At 43.3% G+C, this 25,588-nt stretch overlaps 1 pseudogene; it reads left to right on the top strand.

Annotated features, from left to right (window-relative positions):
* The first annotated feature begins 19,885 nt into the window (after nucleotides 1–19,885).
* LOC121047214 overlaps nucleotides 19,886–25,588 on the top strand; it is a 56,866-nt pseudogene continuing 51,163 nt past the window's right edge.

Raw genomic sequence — 25,588 nt, 5'->3', positions numbered from 1 at the left:
GACGACGTCATCGGATTCCGCATCGTCATCGTCACTGAGGACGTCATCAGTGACGTCACTGATGACGTCACCGGCATCCGCATCGTCATCGTCATCATCACGGATGACGTCATCAGTGACGTCACTGATGACATCATCGGCATCGTCACGTGACCCCCCCCCCCCAGATCACTTCACCCCCAGCACCCTTCCCTCCTCCTCCTCAAGAGCTGCGCTCTAGTTCGGTGTTACAGGGAGTTGTAAACGGCTTTCACTTTTTGTACCGGTCAATACTGCCGCAGATAGATTAGTTGGCGCAATTTCATGCGATCGTTGGGCCTCCTTATTTCCAATAATTTAGGAGCACTTTATCCCAACATGCGTTCCTGCCACAGCAACTGCCGACCCATAGAGAGTCTACAATAGTCCGTCTGCTACATGGAGTGGAAGTCTGCGAGGTATATGTGCAGAGATCAGGGCGGGGGGGAGGGGGCTTGTTTAACTATGCACCCCCTCTTTTTAATTTGTTGATACCGCCATATATAAAAAAGCAAGATCTACACATGGCTCGTGTTTAATATCATCGCTCCCATTTACACTACCATAGCCGGTCCTGGCATTGGACCCGTCCAGCTAGAATCATATCGATGTATGGTGCCTGTGTAAGCATAAGCACTTTCTCGTCTTTTGCAACTCGCTCAATCTGGCCACCTGGCGTGGCGAGCTGACATCATACCTCCCCTTGGAAGTATTATTTTGTCTGGATATCAATACGGACGTCTAATAGAACGCCTTTTCTTTGTGTGCGGTTGCGATGTGTTGCCACATAAATCCTAGAGTTTACGTCCCTCTTGCAGCCTGTTTTTCGCGTTTTCATTCGTAGGATCCGTTGAATCTGTAACGGTGCGAGAGGAATGATTTGGGTAGGGTATAAGATCTGTGTGATGACCTCCACCGCAAGCGGCACTCTTGCGGTGGAGATCAAAGAATTATGCGCCTATTCAATCGGCAATGTCTCTGGCAGATTTTGCACACCATGGCGTACATCGTAGGCAGGCCATTGCTTGAGTCGGTAGTCTGTTTCAAACTTTTTGAGATGTTGTAGGTCTGAGATGGCTGGTCTGAAAAGTGTGTTCGGAACGGGAATGTTTGACCGCAATCGGCATCCTATAAGCAGCTCGAGAGGGTTGTATTCATTCTTTTAGGGCGTAGTACGATACGAGAAGAGGGTAGGGGTTCTTTTTCTTTTTTATGGAGGTCTCTATTATTTTCACTGCAGCCTCCGCAAGCCCGTTGCTTTGTAAATAATGGGGGCTCTAGGTGGCGTGTGAAGCTATATGCTTTAGCAAACTTGCGAACTGCGCTGCTGAAACTCGTGAAAAATGTGGGCCATTCATTGAACTATACGACAACCTCTGAAACTCCATGTCGAGAGAAGATAGATTTGCAGCGGCTCAATACTGCCTGTGCGGCTGTGTACTCGAGGCGTGCGGTTTCTGAGTATCTAGCGAAATTGTCGGTCGCGTTCAACCATCGCCGTAGCCGTGAATTTATTTTGTAGTTGTAAATTCATGTCCTGCCACTGCCGAGGTCTCTGAGTGAATTCAGTTGGTTTGAGCGGTATTTTTCTGTTCATTGATGCATCGATGAAACGGTGACAGTTGTTATCTTCCTGGTCAATTTCTTTTGTAATTGCTTGCCAAGTTTTTTCAGCTCGCGCGTGAGTCTGAATAATACCAATGTGTCCCTCGTGAAGGAGACGCAGAATTTTAAATCTGCAGGATGTTAACACGTAGAGTCTATCTGCGAACATAAACAAATCGGCTGCGATGGAGGACTAGTGACGAAAGGGTTACAAAGGCTTCAAATCGTTGTCAAGGTCACGCCGGAAGTGCCAAGTCTTCTTGCATTAGTTTCTGATCGGCTGACATACCGAGTACGTTTTCTGGCTGTTTATAAGACACTGGAAACTGGAGCTGGCCGCTGGTATGGTTGACCTGAAAAAAGGCCTAAATGCCTCAACCTATATTAGTTAAGATGATTTTTCCAGGCAGATAGGAGCTCTTGATAGTATGTCGGTGGTCAAAATATTCTTTCCTGGACATCTACAGCTGGGAGACTCGTCGCCGCTGTGAGGCAGACCAAGTTCTAGGCTGTGTAAACATATACACAACCCAATTTTTTTGTCGATGTAGCTGTGCAGAAGAAGCAGAACATCGTCAGCATGGGCGGATTCATACCGATTAATGAGAAGTATATTTTCTCGTGTGCATTTGATGCTTGGGTGCACGAACTGCGCTGCAAGAGTGATGTACGGAAACACGCGCCGGCGCAAGTTTCCGCATCACTGACCTATTGACTCTACACACTGCGGTGTCACGCGTTTATGGGCCGCATTGACGAAAGGTAAATGAGGAACAGCGGATTTCCGCATCCGATTTACATCCGAAGCTGTTGGCACCCGTATCCGCATCCGATCCACAACCCGCCAAATCTGAATCATTTTTACCCGCATCCGCCAGTTTACTGCGGATAGCCTCAGATGATCCGCAGGTGATCCGCGAATATGCAGGGCACTATATATGGCAAACTCTTAAGATTTAGAAATTAGTAGTAAACTGTTAGTAATAACCTCAATAAGAAAGTTCTAGTTCCGAATCCCAGGTAGCACAAGCGGTGAACCCATGTGGGACAATGGGAGGCTGGGGCAGCCTTTACAAAACCCGCGTTGGTTCTATGTGGGCGTAGCGTGGGCATGCCCAATATGGGATACCCACGCAGGGCCGCGGCGGGTCCCACCTCGGATATAGGAGGGCAAAGTTAGGCGCTACGTGAGCATGCCCAACTTGGGCCACCCATGCAATACCATCGTGGGTCCCACTTCGGCAATGCGGGGACAGAGTTAACGAAGAGACGGGCAAAGCGTGGGCACGCCCGAGTTGGGCTGCGCATTTAAAACGCCCGTGAGACCCACCTCGTTTCCGGGGGCCAAATGCGATGATGTGGGCGCCAGACGGCTAAGCGTGGGCGTGCCCGAGTTGGGCTGTCGATGGAAAACCTTCAGGGGGGTCCCACCTCGGCCGTGCGGGGGCCAAGTCGTCATGATGTGAGCTGGTTCAAGCGCCCAATTTTCAGAATTTTAATTTAAAAAAAAAGTCTATTAACACTCACTCAAGGCGGCAGTCCCACGGCCGCAACAATAATGCAGGTGGTGATTGTGCTTAGGCTTATGTTCGCAGTACAAATGTAGCATTTCTTCGTGAATAACGCAATTAGTTCTAATTTCAAATGAATGACCCATTTAATTTCAATATTTAAGGGAGAAATGTGATATCTATTTCTGGAAACGTTATCTCTCAACGAGAAAACAAAAGGCGCAAGTTTTGATATGTTCGAAGGCATGCGTCTACAAAATCTAGGTTTCTAGATTTGCAGTACAAGGAAGCCGCGCGGTGATTGTATTAATGAATAAATAAGGGAGACGTGTAGTCTCGTATTTACGTCTTTCTTGATTTACTCTACACACATATTATTTTTAGAGCGCAGCTCTTAGGGGCCCGTTCCCGGCTTGAGCGGCGTCGGCGTCGGCATCGGCGTCGGCGTCGCCGTCGGGTAACCAAGGTCACCCCAAGGTCACGTGACCCCCCCCCCCGAAGTCACGTGACACCCCTGAGGTCACTTGTCCCTTCCCCCGAGGTCACGTGACCTCGGAGGTATCACGTGACTTCGGGGAGGTCACGTGATACCCCCAGGGTCACGTGACCCCCCCCCCGCCGAGGTCACGTGACCTCCCCGATGACGTCATCGTCACTGATGACGTCACCGGCATCCGCATGGTCATCATCATAACTGATGACGTCAGCAGCATCCGCATCGTCATCGTCATCATCACTGATGACGTCATCAGTGACGTCAGTGATGACGTCCCCGGCATTCGCATCGTCATCACCATTACCACTGATGACGTCATCAGTGACGTCACTGATGACGTCATCGGCATCCGCATCGGCATCGTCACGAATGACGTCATCAGTGACGTCACTGATGACGTAATCGGAATCCGCATCGTCATCGTCACTGATGACGTCATCAGTGACGTCACTGATGGCATCATCGGCATCGCCACGTGACCCCTCCCACCAGGTCACTTGACCCCCCCAGTACCCTTCCCTCCTCCTCCTCAAGAGCTGGGCTCTAATTCGGTGTTACAGGGAGTTGTAAACGGCTTTCACTTTTTTTATAAGTCTTTCTTATACAAATTAAAAGTGTCATAACTCAGTGTAGCCATGTAACTGAGCAACAAACTTTGAGGGCTGATTCCTGGTGAGCCTAGCAACGCAGCAGAAAAAATATGAGAAGCGCCACTTCAGCCGTTAAGTCGTAAGCTCTTCCTTAGAATGCTTGCATTTTGAGATTCCATCCTAGGAGATCTAAGTTTTTTCTGATAACATCTTAGTAGGTGGTCTGACATTTTTTAATCGTGTGCTAGCGCAACTCGATTTGTCTTCTATAAGGCTAATTTCTTTGTATATGTGGTCAAAGTCGTTTGAAATGATTTCACAGTGATGCAATATTTTGAGGCATGTCTATATACGCGAAAAACAAAAGTTAGAGAAAATCAGAGTAATTTTAAAAGTGAATTTATGATAATTGTTCTCAATCCATTTAAGGTAACTTTCCACGATTATATGTTTTTTTTATGAGCTTACCTAATGTTTTATGTATCGAATATCATTCCAGCTATAGCAGACGACACACACGCCATATCTTGCTTGTATGAATGAGTAGGCTTGGTGGCGGCGTGTCAAGAATGCATCTCAACTTCTTCGTCCTCGCACTAGAAGTTGTTGCTATCTCTGCCTGCACGGAAACTATGGTGCTGTTGAACAGGGGGCATGATGGCAGCATTTCCAGGAGACGGGGGTACCAGATCCCATCCGTTGATCTGACTGGCGTCGTCTCTTCCTGTTATGCGCACAGGAGGGCCAACTGGGATGGTCGAAAAACCTACGCAGCGACACCTACAATTTGTACCGACATTATAAATGCTCGTTCACGCTTGTGGAACCGACTACGACCGGGAGAGATAAGACCGGTTTTTAAGCCTCTTACGACGTGTTAGGACCAGCTCCGCAGCAGCGCAACCGGTCCTAAGGCGTCGCAAGAGGCTTAAAAACCGGTCTCGTTTGTCCCGGTCGTAGTCTGTTGCAAAAGTGTGAATGGGCCTTAAGAGCAAGCTTTCAGTCGTTCGTCTTTAGTGAGCTTGGTGGCGTCGTGTCAAGAATGCATATAAACTTCATAATCGCACTACAGATAACTTATGAATTTTCTATTTGTTGTTATGGAAGTGATGATCTGGTCTTTTCTGTTCTTTGCTGGATTTCGGAAATTGTAGAATTTTTTTTTTATATTGCGGGAATGGCCAGCAGGATACGGGGCCAGAAACTAATCAAGAAAGGCTTCAGGAATTATTGCAAGGTCAGAAGGCGTTTTTGGACAGTGTTTAGGGCGTAAAATCTAATCAGGAAACTCTATAGTGCAAGTTTGACTTTTTCGAGAACAGGTTAACAGAAATAGAGACATCTGTTGCTACTTGCGCAACTGTGACGCAAGTCTACAGAAATTTGAAGATGAACTTGCGTTACTGCAGAGTTGTGTCGACTTGTTGATCGCCAAGAATGACAACCCAAATAAGAAGTCACGTCAAATAATCTTGTGGTCTTTGGTATGCCCGAATCTGAAAACATATCTGCTCAATCATTATTCGACAGCTTGACCACTTTATTCTCCAAAAAACTTGAACTGACAATCACGGCCATCTAGCGTAGTCACAGACTTGGCCGTATGTTACCCGAAAAAATAAGGCCGTTTTTTTTTAGTCATGGATTTTGGAGAAAATCAAAGTATGTAAGGAAATGTCAGTAAACTAAAGGGCACCCGTGCATCTATCAATCAAGCTTTTCTCCCCGTGTTCGTGATATCCGAAATCTGATATAGTCGCCAACTGCCGATGACAGGAAAAATGGGGCAAAATTTTCACTTTGATATACGGTGTATGTTGACAATTTGATTTCGGTGTATGTTGACAACGGCCGATATTCCTGGCATAATAACAACGCCACCCTTGTCCCTTTTGTTACACTTGTCAGGTCGGATCGTTAAAAGTGACGCCCTACTAATGCGTTTCTTCGTATGCTAAACGTCAATGCGCGTAGCATTGTAAATAACAAACTGATATTTTTTGCCTGTTTCTGTTTATCCGCTTCATGTAATCACCTTAAACAAAACTTGGTTGAATGACACGATTTCCGATAGTGAATTTGTACCACCTGGGTACATTGTAATCCTCCGTTACAGGCACTCGGGTAGGGGTGGTGGTGGTGTCAGATTTCTTGTTAATTAATATCTTAAATTCCCTGTCCTTCCCTATCCTCCCTTATCATATTGTCTATGCTGTAAAGTGCAATGAGGCAAATTTGTTGTTCCTATATGTGTGTTCTATCGTTCTTCTCACTCTCACCCACAACCTATTTTTAAAGTTCATGATTATAACTTTTCTTCTGGCCTTTCTAAAGCAAAGTTCACTCTAACCGGCGATTTTAATGCAACTAAAATAAATTGAAAAAAAAAAACTCTCAGTCGGCGGCAATGATAAAACAGTTTGCAATGCGCTACTGAATCTTGCAGCCTCACATGACTTGACAAGAATTGTCACCGAACCATGTTCTCGACTTGATTTTTCTTAGACATTTATTTTTCAACACGGGCTATGATTTTGAGGTTGTACATGGTATTTCGGATTATAGTGCGCTATTGTTAAATCTAAACCTCAAGGTGAATGATCATGGTTTCGAGATAAGTCAGGACTTAGATTTCTCTAGAGCAAATAATGTGGTGATAACTGACGAACTATGTACAAAGTACGATCCGTTTTTAATACTAACTGATTAAGATGATATAGACATGTTAATACAGCGCTTTTAAGATGATATAGACATGTTATTACAGCGCTTCTATGTTCCCACGGTCTAAAAACGAACCTATAAACACACCCTTGGCTCACCCGTGAGCTATTGCAACTTTCCGTCGTATTAAAAGACGCCGAAGGTCGAACCTCTAAAAATAAAAATGCCGACATTGCGGAATGACGCCGCCTGCGCGAAATCTTTCGTATGTAGATGCAATCAGCGAAGTTAAAGTGTTGGAATGGCACTTTAACAGAGTACATCAGGTCAAATGTTTTCCAAAATTTGGCAGTCTATTTTACACCTAAATGGTCAAACTACCTTTGACATAAATGGGGCGCAAACCAACGATTTCAACGTGACTGCTGCTGCTTACAATGACTACTTGAGATGTGTGTTTTTATGTGATAATGGTTACACTCCTGGTTTTCCTCTTATAAAAAGTACTAGTGAAATTCGTGATATTTTTTTTTAATATTTTGAGATCTTTTAACCTGCTCTTGATTCTCGACTCAAACAAGAATGGTGGACCGGATGACATCAAAAATGCATTTCCTAAGCGTTACTCCTTGTGGAGCTCCAGGAAATCACTATTTTCTTTCAGAAATCAATAGATAGTGGCATCGTTCCTTCGGTATGGAAGGTTGCTAAAGTGGTTCCAATATTTAAAGCTGAAGATAGTCAAATATTTAGTGAATATAAACCAATATTCCTGACATCGTCTTCCTGCAAATTAAGGAAGCACGTTATTTTTATACACATGGAAGAATACCTTTAACATAATAGCTTCCTGGCTCATCTCCAGCATGGTTTTCAAAAAAGGATTTCAACGATATCCCAACTTCTTGAATTTTCCCATGACATTGTTGAGATTCTAAATTGAAAGGGTCCAATTGATGTTATATATATTGATCATTCAAAGGCGCTTGATAAGGTGTGCCATAGTAAGCTTTTATACAGACTAAACATCCTACTTAAAGGAGCTGTGGAACGATTTTAAGGAGGAAAGAGTTAGCATCTTATACTTTTGGCATTGTTTACCTTGTTAAAAAAAAAAACAGAAAACATATCTCCTTCCTTCGATATGTTGCGATTCCGCCGTGTAATCACGAGGCAAAAGTTGGAATATTTCCCGATCTGCATCCTCGAGCAGCGGCCATGAGAACCACGCGGGGTGACGTCAAAGAGGTACATGTAAGAGGATAGCAAGTTGTGCCACTACCTGCTCGGTAAAAGGTAATTTTTCTATAAATCCTTTGGTTCCAACATAAATATAAACGCGTCAAAAACCGGGTATCATCGACAAAACCTTTATTCTACGGAGTTTCAGTGGCCTTATCTATCCGAGGTCAACAAAACCGGCAGCTCTATCTGATACCGCGAGGAGCAGCCAGAAGCCGGACCCGGAAGCCGGTCTCTGGATGGGGACGGCCGGGCCCGGATGTGCATGTTGGCACTTTATTCCTTTCGCCATGTTGATCGTGCGCCGCAAGCATGTGGTCACGTGGTCGGTAACGGGTTAGTTCTCGCTGCTCACTGATGGCTCTAGAGAGAGAGAGAGAGAGAGCTTGGCCAGAACCCCGAGCGTCCCCCTTTCACGCCACAGCGCACATGACTCGAAAGATGGTAAAAGCGTTGATAGGTGTCGAAAATCTTAATCATTGTCATTGAAAAAAAAAATCTAAGACACGCAGGGAAAAGCGTCTTTTTGGTCTTTAAAGCACTGCAATTGCTGCGCATCTCCTTTAAAAGCGAGCAGATTATTAATTGGATTACTAATTATCTTTCAAAATAGACTCAGCTTGTATCGCACTGCAAGGTCAACTCATCAAAGGTGTCTGTAAGTTTGGGAGTATTCCAGGGCCCGGTTCTGCAGCCATCACTTTTTTGTTATATATTAATTACGTAGTTTAAAACATACCAGTTAAGATCTGACTTTACGAGGATGATTGTATCTTATATAGGGAAGTTAACTCAGTCAATGACAAGATTTTAGGTCAACAGTCTTTTGAACTTTTGCTTTTGGAGCCATGACTGGCATATGGAAGTTAATTTTAGCAAAAGTTTATTATGTCATATACCAGCAAAATAATCTTTTGTCACGTGATTACCTCTTCGAGTCTAAAGAGCTTAAAAGAGTGTTTCAGTAAAAGCGCCTGGGCCTCACGCGAACTCAACCCGAAGGAAAACTCCATCAATGTAACCCTGTTTGGAAGTCAATGTTTTCTAGTGGACCGCTGACTGTGCCTGACTGTACGTCAAGCATGTCTGAATGGCCAACAAGTTACTCTGACCGACAGTCAAACTCCAGTCAGACTCCACTTGTCGGCTTTCTGATGGTTTCCTAGTGGCAGTCGGCCGCCGCGAAATGCCATCAAGATGTCTTGGTGGCGATTCTGATATTACATCGATTGTCTCTGACTGTACGTCAAAAAGATTTGACGTGCAGACAGACGTACGGTCAAAGAACGTAAAGTTTGTTCGGATACCACTATTTCGTCAAATCTATAAATACGAAAAGAATCTATGCACAAGAAAACGATTTCGGTACGTGAGCCCATAAAACCGCTGATGTTAGAGATATGACACGCAGCCGACCGACAACCTTGATCAGAAGCCCGCCGAAACGCCGCCGAACACGCCACTTCGCCAACTTCGCTTCGCCCATAGAGGCTTCGCCGCTTCGCCGAGCTTTCATGAACGATCGCTCTCGACTCGTTTTGTTTGCCCGCTTGCTTCAACTTATCGATCCTGCCCGGGCTCTACAATGTCTTATGTTCTAGTAGAATTTCTACTCGACAGGACCCAGCCTGTTGTGAGTTCCGACGATGTAAGGGACTTTAGCGGTGTAGTTGAAGACTACAAGGTGTACCAGGTCTACTGGGCCGGAGACGCACGAACAAAAGGATCATTCTACGACGCGAAAGTACTCTACATGGCAGGTGAGTAGAACTGAAGAACGGCGAGTGATGTACAGTGCTAATCACACTTGTCTATAACGCGCGAGCGTGCGGCTTTTTCCGGGGAGCGCTAGACTGGTGGCATTCGCGGAAACTAAGCTAGTCACGTGGCGCAACATGGAACGGCCCGCTCGAGGGGTGTCCTGCGTACTCTACTAACTTGATAAGCGATAAAAGTAAAGTGCGTAATTATATATTTTGTTTTCTGATGACGACATCGTTCATACGCCTTCACGCTTTAGTTTGTTTATTGTTCGAGCACTGATGTTTGTAAAAAGCGTACGAGCAGCCTTCCGCGTTCGCCGCCAGCTGATAGAGTGGACAGGACACCCCTCGAGAGGGCCGCTCCATGTTGAGCCACGTGACTAGCTTAGTTACCGCTAATGCCACCAGTTTAGCGCTTCCCGGACAAAGCCGCACGCTCCCGCGTTATAGACAAGTGTGATTAGCACTGTACGAGTGCTTTGCATAACATGCTGAAGGCTTAACTGCATTTGCAGCCGAAGCATCTCGTATAAAACAAATGGTCAAATCGAGTTTCCAAAGGGATGGCATAGCATAGGGGTGGCAATAAATAAAAAAATGGCATATCATAGGAATTAAGGTGTCCGATTTGTACGCAAGTCGTCGCGGATTTGATCCGCGGTGGTCCTGTTTTTTTTTTTCTTTTTTTTTTTTCTCGAACATTTTGTTTTATCGAGGCATTTGGCGATATTTATGAGTGCGTATAGCTTTCCTCTTATATAAATGCTGCCCTTGTTGATGAAATTCCCTTGGCAGTGGCAGTCAGACGTCATCTGATGGACCATCAGATGACGTCTGATGGTCCATCACGTCCCACCAATGCTGCTGACTGGCAATCAGTGTCCCAAATTACGTAGCTTGATGGAATTTTCAATAGGAAACATTTAAACTGGACGAAACATATTGATATAATTTGCTCAAAGGTATTAGGGCACATGGGGTATCTGAGGAGAACGCTAAGGCCTGCTTCTAAACAAAGAAAGTTGTAAGCATGCAGTGTACTAGTCCGACCACTTCTTGACTATTCTTTTATCGTTTGGCATAGTTACATAATAGGTGACCTAAACAAACTGGAAACCGTCCCGAGACGTGCAATGCGTTTCGTTTATAATCAGTATGGTCGTGGGTTTTCCTGATAATATGAAAGGGAACAACTAAGCCTTCAGCTGCTCTCTTCTAGGCTAGTCACAGACCGCTTAAAAATGATCTATCAGATTGTACGAAATTATTATTTCATCCCCTTACCCAGTTACTTCTCATATAAAAAATCACGTTCCAGTAGAAGTCGCCTTCACCCCAACGTTGTCCCATACTTCTGTTCACTGTACTGTTTTAGATGTTTTTGTTTTCCTGGCTGTATTGAAATCTGGAATAAACTCCCGGGAAATGTTACAGAGCTCGAGCTAGGAAACGTGTTTTGTGAGATTAACATAACGTGAAATACGTTCGATATCTTGTTGTGCTTTCTGTATTCATTCCTAAGGGTACCAATACTGGTGAAAAAGTGCTTTTACGCAGTTGTATGTGTTTTATGTGCGGAAGTCCCGTCGACCTCACTTTGTATTGAGGGTGATATCGTTTCGTGGCCCATTCCTGTTATAATTTTGTGAAAGGTTACAGTATTTCGAAACAAATAAATAAAATAAGCAGTTCGACATGATGTTCCTGAAGACAAAACAGATGGAGCCACTAATCCTTGTTACAAAGTTGCCAAATGCGGGCGTTTCAATTTCACTGTGTGTCTCTGTAGTTGTTAGAGTTTACACAGTCGTCTTTTTTCCCGTCCCGGCGGGAACAGCGGACTGCGTTCCCGCAGGTTTTCGGACCGGTTTGGGCCCCAAATCGCGCAGCCGGAGCCGAAAGGAGCAGAAGGACGATGTTCTACGTTTCTGGCGTGGTTTCCGGCGCTGGCATGAGACAGAGGCGCCCGACTCCCGCCCCGACGGGAGAACACCAATCCCAATATAGTAAACTTTCGCTTAATCTGGCGGATTCCCAAAAGTTGGGTGACCATGGGCACGGCCGCGGGAGGGGGGATTGATCGTACCGCGCCACAACGACGAAGTCAACGAAGCTCTTTTCCGGAAGGAGCGGGACGACGCGCGCTTTGTTTGATGTTTAAGACTGCTCAAGAACGGTCATACAAAAAAATGGATTTTACACTGAGCTGCCTCTCGAAATGGCGTGGTCACATCAGTTCCTTTACAGTAGACGTAAATGCATTTTTAAGGGAGAACAGTTAAAGGGAGAAAACATGGTGGGTGACCATCGGGGAAGAAATGTGGCATGACAAGTGGTTGATGTAAAACGTACTGGCAGTTGGTTCTCTGGTGTTCGGTTAGATATGTAGAGACAAATAAAATGTTTTCAAATATAAAAAAAAAAAAAAATTGTTATCGCCGACTCGAAAGAAGCTCCAAGATACAAAAAAGTTGTGCCGGTGCCGATCGATGCCGATCGTGCGCTACATTTGGTGATTGGCAGTCACAAAAGGGGCCTACAGGAAAAGCGGTCAAAAAGAAGGGATGCAAGTTATCTAGGGAAGTTGAAAATTGCGCACGAAATTAATGGCTTAATTTTTGGTTATACGGCACGCTGTCCTCCTCAAAAGTTCGACGCAGTTCTTTACACATATCTCATCTCACCTGGATAAAACTTAATCCTATCGCTAAGCAACAGTACGGCTTTAAGAGGTCATTCTCCACCCAATACAGCTCATTGATTTCATCCACAAATTGACCGGAACAATTAATCAGAGGGCAAATCGACGTACTATTTTTTGATTTCGCAAAGGCTTTTGACAAGGTGTCTCATCTGAAAATGTTAGCTAAACGACACGACATACTTAAAAGTACCCAAATTGTGCACCGGATAACTGCATACTTAACAGATAGACATCAGTATGTTTATTACAACAAACTTGATTCGAACAAACTTCCCGTCTCTTCAGGTATGCCCCAAAGGTCAGTGCTTGTACTGCTTTTGTGTTTGGTATGCATAAATGATATATAAAAAATAGGTGAAAACAACGACGATATCTAATTCCGGAAGGCACTTACTGCAATCCAAGACTGAACTACAAATGACAGTGGAAGTAAACTATAATAAAACAGTTGCAACGACTATAACGTGTAAAAAAAATCAACTCAATGTATTTTTTTATAGATGGACAAGTTGTAAACCGTCTAGACAAATACGAATATTTAGTACGTATGTTTAATACGAAACTAAACTGGAACTAACATTTAAATTTTTAAAAAAAGTTAACAAAGCCGGCAGTACTTCGTTAGCACAGCAAATAAAATTTAAATTTCTGATTGTGATACTATGATTCTTGGCTACTAAAGTTTGGTTAGACCTGTTTTAAATTGCGCCACCTCATTGTGGTGCCCTTTCGCCAAGGATAGAAATAACAAAGTAGAAAGTATTTAAACTCTAGCTGTTCGGTTTATTCTCGGCCTTTATAAAACGAGATAATCACGTACCGATTTAGTAAAAAGAGCTCAACTCACGACGCTACAAATATAAAGGTTAAGTGAGTTTGTAAAAGCTTTACAATACAAAAGACACGTTCATTTACATCAGTAGATAAGAATATTAGAAAACAATCACTTGTATTCGGGTCCTCGCGGTTAAACCACTGCCGAACTTTAAAACAATACAGATTTAAAAATGATTTTTTTTTTTAAATCTTCATTCTTTCCTCTTGCAGTTCAAGGATGGAATAATTTAGCAAATATTATTGTGGATACTACATTTTCCTTCGCCTACCGCGGTCTTTCTTTGTTTCTTTAATACTGTATAACCACTCCTACAATATCTGCTTGATTGGAGCTGGTAGTATTTCCAAATAAAATGCAGTCACATCCTTGCTGAGTAAAAGATGAATATTCAACTATGTTTAATCATTTTAGTTTCAACTATAAGTAACACAATATAGATTTGCAGACAACTGCGTCTTACGTCAATTTTTGTAGACTACCATTGCCCTGGGCCTACAGCCTCATGACTTCGAGGAAACGTCGTGAAGCTGATAAATTCAATTCTAAAATCTTTCTACGTCTTAAGTAAAGCAGGACCACCACATTTCCGCTACCTGGAGGAGTTAACGGCTCACACCCCTAAGTCATTCAGATGCACCGAGGTGCCTCCCGCTCTTACTTATCAGCAACATCGTAGATCGGACGATTTACAACCTATCGTACTCACTACACTGTAACTAAAGCTCGCACATCATCCGACTCTCCTGTCTCGTCCTCCGTTTCCCAAGAAAGTGTTCTTGGGAAACGGCGGAAACGAAACGTCGAAAGCGGCCCAAGATAGTGTTCTTGGGTAATTCTTTCTTTTTTAAATGCCTTTGTTCTGATTGAATATAACTATAATTATGCTGAGCTAAGTGCGAAAAAAAAAACACGAACCTCTCCACACACTTCCCAAGGTCAAACTTTGTACCCCCTCAAGTGACTCTAAAGAATTGAGCAATTAAGCTATATGCGCGGACACCTTTTCGTACTCTTATGTAAAGATAAAGAGGGTTGACTGATACTGTTTCCAGAGCTTATATTACGCATAGCATATATATCACTCTTCTATTGCTTACTTCCACTACATGGAAAACATCGGTGCTCTCCCACTGTGGTTCACATTTGTTATATTCGTCTATATATTTTGCAATTTCGGGATTTGGTGTATCACTCTTTATATTCCTTTTATGCTCTTAAATACGATCATTTTGACAAGGACTAGTCTGCCCCATGTAGGAAAAACTACAACGCAGGGGAATGACATACGCAACCCTTCCCTGACATGGCACCACGGGATCCTGTTAGTTTGGGGCACTCCAAAGCCGCCCCTGAAAAAGATGTCAACTTTAGTAACTTGTGTTGCGTTTTGAAAACTATGTTAATATCAAACGGAGACGCCACAGGCATGATGTTTTGCGAAATGGCATAATAAAAGGGAACAAGAAACACATTCTTCAACCGCGGTTTCTTCGGAGGAGCATAAGCAAAGGCAACGCCGGCATTGCGTTAACCTGTGTAGGCTCAGCACTGAAGGAATCCTGCATCCACACTCTAGGGGGCAGCTTTATGTTACCAATCGACAGACTCAAAAATGCGGGCTATCTATCGACACCACTGTTAGACGTGGGAATCCCCGTCCCCAAGAGAACAAAACGTAACCAGTCCACAAAACGTGGTGCGGAAAGGAAGCGGTCAGTGGTCGTGGGAATCACTACGGACTTTTTGTGTTTTTTTCGGCCCCTCAAAGAAACGAGTCAGATTTGTCCCCGAGTCAACACAAAAACAGTCGGAATAAAAAAAAAAAAAAACGAAAACTTGTTGCAGTAAGAAGCACGCTAAGCCTTTTTTGCCATGTGCAATGGGCGTTTGGTATAGCATTCCTCTTTCCTGTGGCCGCACCCACGTTGAACAAACCGGACGCTGCTTGAACGATAGGCGCTATCGCTATTTGGAAACCACTAGGTGGCAGCGAACAATCAGAGAGGCTGCATTACAGACAATTTCCAACTGCTCGATCAAGGTCACGTAGTTGATGGGCCATGTTTGCAATTGTAGTAATTGTAGCAATTGTAGTAATGGAATTGTAGTAGAGCTCCTAGTGACGAACGCGTTGGTCGTCCGCGAGCGTCCCCGCCTTTTTTTCTGCTCTTCTCGTAGCCACGCGATAACGCCGCGCATGAGCAATCATGTGCAATCTTCGATGGAGGCGTCAGCCATTAAACTGCAAACGCTCCCCATGGTTTGAGTTCGACTCTCTCTACAACCTAGGCTCTCTACAAACTTTAAGCGACAGGAGCGACGCCGCCGGCGTGCTTCTTTCGTATACTGCTGCACAAGCACGTGTGCGTTCGCTCAAGTAGCTTTGACAGTGCTGCGGAAACTACACTGGCCTCGACATCGTAGCGCCAACAGTGTTTAATTTTGTTTGTCATGACGACGTGAAGCGACTACGATGAAGCGATGACAGAAGACTAGGCCGTGTAATAGGTTTTTAGGCGTACTATTTAACTTAATTTAAAGGGCAACTCGGGCCAAAATTTAAAAGGAAACATATTACTGGTATCGCTTTAGTAACACCAAATATGACCCCAGCAAAAATATTACGTCAAGGGGACGCCGCATTCCCAACTAATGCCGATAATAAAAATGCGACCCGCTGCGAGCAGCCGCTCCTTAGCGGGCCGTCAGCGGTTCACCGACCGCTAAAGCAACCTTAAGCCGTGACGTCACGGTCGTGCTCTTTTTTTTTTTTTTTTTTTCCGGTTCGGACGGGCTTGTCTTTTGCGCGGTCGAGCGGGGAAAGTGCGCTTCTACGGGGAATTGTAGTAGAGCGTTTCCGCAGCCCGCTAAGCACCCGGATAGCGCTCCGTAATCCGCCACAAGACCTTGAATTATGCAGAGAAGGCTGGCGGCGCGCATGCGTAGCTGCGGCCTTTTCTTCTGGGATACCGTAGCGGAGGAGAAAAACGATCTACTACAACTCCCTTGAGACGCTACCGCCGCTACTTCGGCTGGTGCTTGGCGCGTTTAGCCGTTGCTTTTATCTGTAGCCCGTGTAGCTTCGGTATAGCCTTTTGTTTGTTTGTTTGTGTGGACTGCAAGGCTCGTTTTAGCGAGCAACTCGGTGCGCACTCGCGCGAATTGTGGTGTCAGACAGAAGCGCTCTTCCTGCTAAGTTCGCCAGCACGTGGGAGTGGGTCATGTGCATATGGGTTAAGACTCCAGCTATCATCGTCTTCGGCGTCTTCACTAAACGACGTGTCTGCTGAAAAAAAAAAAATCCTCTCAGTCTGGAAATTGGCACACGACCTCGATGCGGGGATTCAAAATCAAATGCTTTATTTATATCATATTAAGAAAAGAGGCAGAGATAAAAGAAGCAACATTTGTGGGTTGTCGATATACGCCCTACATTAAATTAGTGAAAAGGATGATTCCACCCGAACTACAGTGAAGACGTAAGGTAAACTATGCAGTCAACATAGCAATGAACTTGGCATTACTAAGTGGAATGTAATACACAAAAGGTAAACATCATAAAAGTATCCAGATCAATAAAGCAGTCTTTGTCAAATGCAGTGTTGAACATTGTGCATTCACGCTACGTGGGCATGTTGACTAGAACCACTAACTAGCTCCAGTCACAAGTTTTTTTTTGTGTGTTTCTTTTGTGACTTCTTAGTGCGGCAAGCCTTTTCTTTGATAGTTTCACAAATAAGATCCACCAGTTAGACGAACTTCTGTGCTAAATTACAGTGTCGTAACTTACAAACTCGCTTTTTACTCGCCCGAGGAAAAAAAGACGAATAAACAAACGTATGCAGCCCAGCACACGCTTGTTCAGACGCCGCGGCCCGCGTCGTAGAGCCCCAAAGCTTCGTGTGTGGGACTGACCCCCACCGCGAAAGCGAGAAGCCGACGTACGAGTACAGAAAAGCGCACGCACGGCGAGGGCACCCCGAGCAGTGTACGTCACTGGCAACGCGGTGTATAGAGCAATGCCTCTCCATCCTCGGAGCCCCGATGACAATTGAGGCCTAGAGACGAGCCAGGACAAGCGCACGCACGGCGCCAGCCGCCTGGTACAAAGTTAATCAACACCTGTCGCGCGCTTCCACCGCTCATACAAACAGCAACAAACAATCAGGGTATTTTGCCCCAGAAAGTTACTTCCGACGTTTTAGCGAAATAAACGACTACGATATTGATTTTGACGTACGCCATAACCACTGCCGTAGTCGAAGCGGAGGGATAGTGAGATCGGCGTCCTACACCGGCCCCGAGCGGGTTCACTCGCCTGCCAGTCGCTAGCTTTTGGGTATACGCACTAACTATTGATACATATGCTGGATATCTACCACGTAGACAGAATTGAAACGAAAGCAGCTTACCTTTTATCTTTAAACGGCTAGCGCAACAGAGGCAGCTGCCGCTTGGACCGCGTACTCGTTAAACGAGAACGACGATGACGTAAAGTCCGCTTAACGGCTGATTTCCAGTGTTGCCGGGGTCTCGAGCGGCTAGTTTCGGTTTTCTCGACCGCGCCCCAAACAAAACTTTGAGGCGTCGATATCTTTAAAAGTACGCAAAATACCGAGAAAAAAATTACACCTTGTAATACAGGGACGCTGACTGCGCTAAAAACAGTCATAATCCCAATATTGAAACTATGAACCAAAATTGCCCTTTAACTGCAAAGTAAAAAAAAAATCCAGATCTGGTAGTTTGTTTTATCGTTTGCTACCTTTTTATCAAGTTTTCGTGGATGTCAACGCAAGCCAAAAGAGACCAAAACAGGGTGGGCATTGTAGATCAGGCAACGAGTTAACTGCCTCAATCCTAACGTGTCTGGTCGAAATTCTTAGCTGATTTTCTAAGCTGCTTTCACTCCAAGTTGTTAATCACTCTGTTCAATGACCCATTCACATGCCTCTCGTACCAAACAGCGGTTCACGTTCTGCAACATTTACGAGTTAATATAGAGACCCTGAAACGTGAAAAGAGCACATTCGATGTGAAGTTCATAACTCTTTGCGCGGATGTACCTGACCCAACGTTGTTTTTGTACGGCCACCAGACATTTGTTGTCCGATTTAGGTTACCAGGTACGACCACCGGATAACCGAAGACTGGCGGTTAATTGGCCCCCATGCGGGACTCCCTCCCTCGCGTGGTGCCGATACGAATCTATCCCTACTCTTGTGATCATACTGGATTCACACATGGCAGGTGTTCAAATCAAACTTCGGCGCCCAAACCGACCTCGTCGTTTATGACTATAACAGAAGTCGAGATTCGCTCTAGTTGCCGTACAGGAGTTACGCTGCATAGGAACTCTGCTGCGATGACCGTTGTTAAAATATATTGAAAGGGAGTTGTAAGACAGTGTTGGAACGGTGTTCTATGAGTGCAGTAACACGTATTAGTAAACCTTTAAACCCGTGTCACAATAAGCATGTGTGATAAGGCTCCGTAGATTTCACATAGTTTATTTCAAAGTTTAGCGAGTTATGCGCAAGAGCTCAACAATTTCTCTGACAAAAAGTGTGCATCTAACAGTATTAAATCAGCACGTTTTTATCACGGGGAGAAAACTTGTCTTTTTTCGGTTATACTTTTGCTACCTACAAGAATTAAAACGTCTGGAACACCTTTTTTTTTTAATTTGAAAAATGCATTCCGTATTGAACCGAATGGATTTATATCAGTAATAATAAAACCCGCGTGACTTAACAAAATAGTGTTTAATGAAACATTTCGCCTCCCCGGTGGCAGGCATAGTCCGTACCCAAAAAAAAAAAAGCGATGGAAGCGTACGAACAATAGGAGGGGCAGCTCATGGCTCCTCACTGTACTAGCGGTGCACCCCGCATAGAAAGCAAAACGTTTGATTAAACTGTTAATTTTGATAAGTCAAGCCGTTTTTATTTTTACTTTCATCATATGTTCGCGCGGTTTCTGAAATATTGTTTGCATATACCGAATTAATTGCCTATTGATTCCAACTTGGTGGACTACGCGTGAATAAAAGAGAGTAAAAGCTGGATTACAAGCATTTATAAAAAAAAATTTACGATTTCTGAAGTAAAGTAATTTATTCGTCTAGCTCAGCGTGTTTTGTGGTCATTATTTCTCTTGATTTGCCAAGTTCCTACCACGATTATTTAGTTGTTTCCAATGTACTGGCAAAAATTGATGTTGTCTCGCCGGTGCAAGGCCGTGAACTATTCAAGGTGTGTCATTAGAGCTCGACAACGTTTGACGTAAATGAGCGCAGCGTTAATTTCACTCTCCCGTCTTTGAACGGGTGCGAACATCGCCGAGGGGTGTTGTGTCGAGAGCACGTGTGCCCTTGAGCGGAACCGGTTGGAGTTGCTGTCCTCACCAAAACGCTGAACCGCCTTCGTTCCGCGTTGCGCCAAAGCAAGGTGCGATGGTGCCGGTCAGGGGAACAGCGGTTGCCACTGCGGCGTTAGCAATCCTAACTACGCTGTTTAATGAGGCGGCCTCCGCACCCTCGTGTCAGGATAGGGATTACCTGCCTACCTGTAAAGAAGACTGTGAGATATACAAATTCTACTCGTGCGCCAACTTAAACAAAGTGGACGACTTCTACCACTACGTGCAGCGTGCCCTCAAGTATCCCAACCTGTGGTTCATCTTGAAGGACAGCCAGCTGGACTACTACCCAGCCGGCACCTTCGCGTACGGCAACGTCAGCGTCATTGAGCTGGAGAACGCGCGGGTGCACAGCTTTGCCCAGTTCGTAACCGGGCCCAACCCGTTCCTGAAGATCGAGGACTCGCTCAAGATCATCGTCTTCAGGGAGGGCAGCACGCTGCCGGACTTCTGGTCGATTCTCAGCCAGCTCAGGAAGCTTGAAAAGCTCGAGTTCTGGGACATGAAGCACCTCGAGCTCACTCGCGATTTCAAGACCTTCCTCAGACCATGAATCGGGTGTATATCTACAACTCGAGCATCGGCTACATCGACGAGAACTGGCTATCCTCGCTGAAGAATCTCAAACGCGTCACCGTGACGAGATCCAACCTAAAGATATTTTTGAGATCGATGCTGCCGCTGCCTGCTCTGAAGCTGCATTTCCTGGACCTTGAGTAAGTACTTCGAGTAAATACTCAGAAGTAGTCAAAATTTCTACTGAGAAGTTGACAATGCGGCCGAATTTGCTAGTGAGAAGACGCTTGACATAAGATTACTTGTCGGCGCCTCTCTTGCGAAAAGTCTTGTACGCCAATAGAGAGTTTTAAAATATCGCGCTACTTTAGAATTATAGTTCAATCGAGGCTGTGCCCTACCACTCCGAAGCCTGCTCTAATGCACGGGTTAGGAGCAGTGTATGGGTATCAAAACGATACTGTAGACACACTATTCAGCTTCCTGGTGATTTCAGTAGTTAATGACGATTTTGTGTTAAGAAATGCCGATCTTCAATTTGGTCGCGCTAAAACACTTTTCTTAGTTTCAGGGTTAAATTTCTTCTGCCAAACTGCCTTGTTGGCTACTTTTAAAAAAATGGTTCCACAAAACACAAAAAACGTTACCATAGAAAAAATTGATTTCCCACCAAAGTCCTAGATTGGATTTCCACCCGCTTGTTTTGATATCGTATCCAGCATTCGACAGATATGCGGTCATGTAATCACACTACAAAAACGTTTGAGTTTAACTCCCTGCCAGTCGACAGCCAATCACGGTGAAGAAATATGGTAATGTCGAAATTCAGCATACGATTGGACATAAAAATTGCGATGCATGCAGGAAGAATGAGCAAGCCAAACATTGTCCCTGCACACATCGCATGTTTTCAGATCGTAGTGAGCTTCACCATTGGCTGGGATCATTTTGTGATTTGCCCTGATATGCCGTCTACGTGTTCTGCAGGAACACACTTTTCTAGAGTGTACTCCGTAATACACGCAAAGGACCCCAAGATAGCACTCGCAAAACACTGTCCACATTATCCATCTACATGCGAAGGCGTCAGACACCATTTTGGGACAAACTAACTTTCTTCACGTTCTAGGCCCCAATGTGTCTTCTACGTGCCCTCATATCTGAACCACTAAAAGTTCATTAAGGTCGACATCAATTTTCGTTACTTGCGAAAAAATGTTTCGGACAAAAGGACAATGGTCTCATTCATCCGGCGAGCCACAATCAGGTGTCGGGATGATACTCGATGTGCAGTTCCGTTCGTCGTGTTCACTCGGCTATTATATGTTTAAAAAATGAGACATATTCTAAGAAATGTTTTCCACATGTGCTCGCTTTCATTAAACAGCTGAGAAAGCTCGAATTATGTTTGGTAGACGAAAGTTTCGGGAGCTTTGTGGAAATGTGTGTTACATTTTCTGCTCACCCCTTGTCTTATGTGTTGCTATGATATTTTTTTTTAATGAGGTTCTACGTTATTACGGGTTACGCAGTCTTCTTAGAATAGAAGGCTGGTCCTGCTAGATACTAGTAGATACCTTTAGGGGCAACTCAGATACACTTACTATGCAATCATGTGGTGTTATTACCAACCGACGTGCCGACAGTTCTTTCTCGCTTGCATCGCTTCGGTCGCAAAAATTCCACTACCGCACAGATAATATTTTTTTCTTATTAAAATTTAGGGCGAAACATGAAAAGACTGCTGGCATGTAAAGTTCTTGGCTTGTCCCCCTCAGAGCCAGTCGATGGTGCAAATCGCCGCCGGATTCAAAGGACTGAGTCCTGTTCGTTGATTTATTTCTTCAATCCGACTCAACCAAGCGTGATGTGTGCGCCAGCTGCTAGGTGCCAAAATATGAAAAGTATGAAAAAGCCCATTACTTTTGTCTTACGACGGCGCCCGGTCAATTACAAAATCTTGAAGTCAGAAGGAACTAAAAAGATGATGTTCGTTCACAGCTGCTGGGCAGCGTACCGCTCCACACCAGCATGGAGCAGGCTCACGCGACTGTAACATTGAAGTCTTTCTATCTAAGGAACTCTGCGGTATCTAATATGTTGTGTAATATTCTTTTTGCATATTTTATATTCACGCAATTACCAGAGCGCGTACCTTTGCGGCACTTTAGTATAATTCATTGTACAATTTATGAAATTTAACGATTCCTGTTTATTTTATCTTTATTATTTGGAGGAGCGGAGGAATAATCTACACTGAAAAATAATAATAATAACGAATAGCCAGGGAGCACGCATAAGAGAAGAAGACGACCACAGTAATCCCTGTGTCCTCTTGCCTTCTTCTCTATTGGTGTTTTCATCTTATTTAAGGCACGGTTTTGAGGTCAAAACTTTAATCTTTAACAAAATAAAATTATGTTCTGTGAGCCTTCTTGAAATGAGTGACAGCGGAACCAGCAAGCTTGGCGTATTTGTCTCCCCACGTTATTGACCGCTGAAATAGCCGAGGCGAACACTGACGCTTCTCCCGCCGGTCGGACATCGTATCTTTGACCGCTCGCTATCTTCTCATTTTTAAAATAAAGAACTAAGACTCTTTTGTGATATTTTCAAAATGAATTTTCTTACGTTTGAGGAATTATATAAAATCCTTTATTTTTCAGTAATTAAAATAAACAGATGTCGAACTTCGATGATTTTTAGCAAAGTTGTGCAAGTTTTTACGTGTGACCTATTTCAAACATTTGAAAGACCTTGACGCCACCAGAAAGCTTAAATCTAACTGTTTTCAACAAATTCAAATTGAGTATTATCTATATCAGATAAAATCGTTACCTACATTTGAACCAGCGAACGTTGCGGATATTTAGCAAGATGAAAATCGATTTCCTGAAATCATTTTTTTGCTTTATTTTTATTTGTCGCATATTTATTTTTAATAGTGGCTTAGTGAAATATAAATACGATAAATTGTAATAATTGCATATATAAGCGCAATTAAAGCTTTCACCTTGTCCGATGTGCGTTGGGAAATTGCACGCTTTGTGGCGTAGGAAATACTTTCTAATATGCATCACTTACTGTTTTATTTTTATGAGGCTACGAGTTAATTAAAGTTTAATTATTAGGTAATTATCTAAACCACGTCAAAATATTGATTAAAATACCACCATCCGAGGACGCCTTTACAACGCACAAATGACAATATTCAAGCTTGAATTGCGGACGTACAAACAAAACACACTATTTTTTTGTTTATATATGCTAATAAACCCACAATTCTACTTATTTTCTAATAAAACTCAAAGCAAATATAAAAAAAAAATTCACTCACTTTCGAATTTGCTGGATTTTTTAAACATGCGTTCCTTTAAATTTTGTGTAACATAATAACATAACAGATTTGTATTCAATGAAAATAGCTAAGTTTGACGTTTCCGAAGATGTCAAAATCATTATATAATCTTCAATTAACTACATAAAAAAATTGCAAACTTTGCCACAGCTTTTTTACGATAAGGAAAGAGCGATAAGGAAAGCCTGTCTTGTCTGTTTTTCTTCAATGTCCCTCTTTCTTTATTGTAAATGAGAAACCAACTCGCTCAACCATCTACATTTGCCACGACATAATTAAAGGGCCACAACGTGTTTTCTTCCACCTCTCGTTGCATGTCTGACCACTTGCTACTTCATAACTTTTTAAAATACTGTACTAGGACTTTTCCGTGACACTCTTAAAATAGATTTCTTACGCTTTATGAATAAAAAAGATGTAATCTTTTAAAGTAGTTTCTGCAGAATGGTCAAACTATGTTCCTTCGATGATTTTCTGTATAGTTTGGCAACTTTGCAAGTGTGACCTATTTAAAATAGTTTAATTACCTTGATATTACCAGTAAGCTAAAGACTTCTATTTTTACTGAATGCAATTTTAATATGACATGTTCGAAATAAAAGGTTATATACATGTGAATGAAGGAATGTTTCAAAAACTCAGCAAATTAAAACCGCTTTCTAAAATGAAAATGCTTTTATTTGCTTTGAGTCCTATTGGAAGCAATGTATGACTGTGGTTCGTCAACAAAAAAGAAAAACAAAACAGAAAACTTAGTATTTTGCTTGCATGACATCAATTAGATATTGATTTTTGTCAGTTGTTCGTTGTGACTACGTCCTGACAAAGGTGCTCTTCTAGCCAACATTGAGGCGTAGTATACTTAATTACATATTATTGATTTTATCGCTTAAATAACACGTTACTTTAAACGATAGTGGAGTTTTGCGTAATGCGGAATAAAAAGTGTCTTATTCCGCAACAAAGCTTGCCTTTTTGCAAGGTACATCTGACAAGATTCAAGTTCTAATTGCGGTTATGTAAACAAAATACTATATAATATATTTTCATCTTCTAATAAACAAATATTGTAAATTGCTAATAAAAAATCAAATAAAAATTAAGTTCTTGATATGATCGATTTTCAAAACGTTCGTTCATTCAAGTGAATGTCAGAGTTTATTATGTAAATAAAATATTAAATTTGCATTAATTGAAAATTGTTAAATTTGAACTTTTCTGCAATGTCACGGTTATTAAAATATCCTAAATAGGTCACACGCAAAAACTCGCCAAACGTTGCTGAAAATGATAGAGGAAGCGCAGTTCAACATTTCTTTAAAAACTATTTAAAAATAATTTTTATAATGAAATTACTTTCAGAGTGTCACAACAAAATGAGTTATTTTGAAACAAAAAAAAATAAATAGCGAGTAGTTAAATATGCAATCCCCGACCTGTGGGAGAAATGTCAGTTTTTGCCTCGACCATTTTAATGGTTGGCCATTGAAATGATCGAGGCGACATTTGATAAACTACACGAAAAAAAAAAAAAAAGATTCGTCAGGCTTGCCGGATGCGCTGTCTTTCATTGCAAGAGTACCTGCAGCTTCTTTTATCCTGCCGAAATGCTTACTTTTTAAGACTGCTTCTAGGACAGATATTTTTTGGTCAAAATTAAGGATTGTACTTCAAAAGTGTGTTTGAATGGAGATGAAAAGATACGGCAAGCAAGTGTTCAAAAATGCGCCTTCGGCGCATTAGAATCCCAAGAGGAGCACGCCAATCAGAGGCCAACACAGAGAAGGCGCAGGGAACACGCGATGACGTTGCAGTCAAGGGCGCGCCGTCATCGGTAGAACTGGAAGGGAAACAAACGCACGA

This window comes from Ixodes scapularis, unplaced genomic scaffold, assembly GCF_016920785.2.
Source record: "Ixodes scapularis isolate PalLabHiFi unplaced genomic scaffold, ASM1692078v2 PGA_scaffold0__279_contigs__length_252992795, whole genome shotgun sequence".
Lineage (NCBI taxonomy): Eukaryota > Metazoa > Arthropoda > Arachnida > Ixodida > Ixodidae > Ixodes > Ixodes scapularis.
The sequence above is the reverse complement of the archived record's forward strand: the minus strand, read 5'-3'. Positions and strand labels throughout refer to the sequence as shown.